Below are 1,959 nucleotides of genomic sequence, written 5' to 3'. Positions count from 1 at the left end.
GCCTCCTACTTTCAGTGTTCTTTGAAATGAAGCGATGCAGCCATTTCTAGGTCGATCTCGGCATTTCACACAGATGTAGGTTCTACCCTTGTTCTTTGCCTTGTGCAAGGCTTTGGGGGATAGCAAGGTGGCTCTGCCTCTCAGAGGAACGGGCTGCTGAAAATGGTACTTCTGGCAGTTGATGGCCGAGCACAGCCCTCACTCTTTTGAGGCTGGAAGGCCACTGTTATCCTGTCATTGTTCTCATTAGCACGGACTTTTGGGAGCCAGTTGCTACTGTCGTCGAAATCAGGAACATCCCAGTTTGGCACTCTCAGCTCTCTCTTTCTCTTTCCTTTTATGTTCGGGAAGGCAGTTCTCACAGCGCCCAGCATCTCTCACAGCATGGTGGAGGAGGAGGAGCAGTCACTGCGTCGCATGCAGTAACTGCCAGTAGTCAGCTCGGGACATGTCAGGATCATCTTCAGATGAACCTGTGTCCCTGCGCTAAGCCTGGGAGATGGTAACTCAACGCACTGCCTCGTCTTCTCTGAGTTCCTGTTCTTCTGCACTGAGGTCATCGTCTTCTGAATGTAGAGACTCATCCTCACCTGCCTCACTGAGTTGATCTGAAATGGAACCCTGGTGCCTCCAATCACCAGGCATTCACTTCTGCAGGCATTGAGCTCCAGATTGGATGGCGTCTCCATTGACTCCCTTATTATTATTATTATTATTATTATCATCATCGTGCTTTGGGTGCAAATTTACAAAGCAGTTTTGTTTCACATTCAACAGTTCATTCTCATTTGATTTCATGGTCCAGATTACCATCCTCAACCATAGAACACTCTCCTCCCCTCTCCTCCCCTCTCCTCCCTGTGACTGCCCCCGCCCTGTGCCCTTCTTATCCATGCATTCCTGTTTGTCCATGTTTCCCTCTATGTGCATGCTGCCCCTCTGATGTTTCATGGCTGGTTTATCTAAGGGGTGCATCACCCTGGGGTGAGTGTCCTGCATGTAGGTCATTCTACTGTTGAGCTGAGAGCCAATCCACAGAAGTGAGTCCATTTCTAGACCCAAAGAGTAACCTGGGGCCATAGTCTGGGGAGTTCCACCAATCTTTACCTGACCAGTGATTCTGGTCATTTTTGTAGTTTTGAATTCCTTTCCACGTTTTTCTCCCACTCTATCCTAGATCTCCAGTTATGATCCCTTTCCGAGTGGTTGACATTGGTAGCCGGGCATCATCTAGTTTTTCTGGTCTTGGGCTCATGAAGGTCCTTGTGGTCCATCATATCTTTGGACTAATCGTTTCTAGATGACTTTCATTTTCTTACTCTTCTTTGCTCCAGACGAGAGGAGACCAGTAGTTGCATCTTAGATGGCTGCTCCAAAGCTTTTAAGACCCCAGTCGCTACTCACCAAAGTAGGATGTAGAACAAGATTTTTATGTACCATGTTGTGCGAATCGAGCATGATGTCCCCTGAGATGATGGTCCTGAGCCCGTGGTGCTTCTCTCTCTCAAGGTGTTTGGTTATCTCTGACAAGCTACTCCAACACTGTCTTCTGTTGCTTCTGTAATGTATATGGATAATTTTGTAGTACAAGTTTGTATGTAAGATTATCTTCAGTCAAATCTGTCTTTGGTCTAGGGTATATTCCTGTTCACTTACCCCCACCTGATCTCACTAGTCTATATATTCATCTGTAGCCTGGTGTTTGGCGTTACTAGTAATGCAGTATTGTACACATACTAGTATTTGGCTCTGTTGTCTATACCTTATGTGCACGTTTCAGTGTCATTCCTTTCCTCAATGTCATCATGCTGATCACAGACTCTTTCCATTCTATCCCTCCCCTCACCCAAATCACCATATGACCCCAAACTAGTCCAAAATTTTACCACCCCTTCCCTCCCGTCCTCCAGTAACCAACAAAGTCAATTTCCTTCCCTGAATAAATGGTTTTCTTTTTTT

The 1,959-nt window shown here is 46.3% G+C and overlaps 1 pseudogene; it reads right to left on the bottom strand.

Annotated features, from left to right (window-relative positions):
* Positions 1-140: 140 nt before the first annotated feature.
* LOC122151469 overlaps positions 141-1,959 on the bottom strand; it is a 15,312-nt pseudogene continuing 13,493 nt past the window's right edge.

The sequence above is a fragment of the Orycteropus afer genome, unplaced genomic scaffold, assembly GCF_000298275.1.
Source record: "Orycteropus afer afer isolate SDZICR_OR568_19922 unplaced genomic scaffold, OryAfe1.0 scaffold00471, whole genome shotgun sequence".
NCBI classification, from domain to species: Eukaryota; Metazoa; Chordata; class Mammalia; order Tubulidentata; family Orycteropodidae; genus Orycteropus; species Orycteropus afer.
The sequence above is the reverse complement of the archived record's forward strand: the minus strand, read 5'-3'. Positions and strand labels throughout refer to the sequence as shown.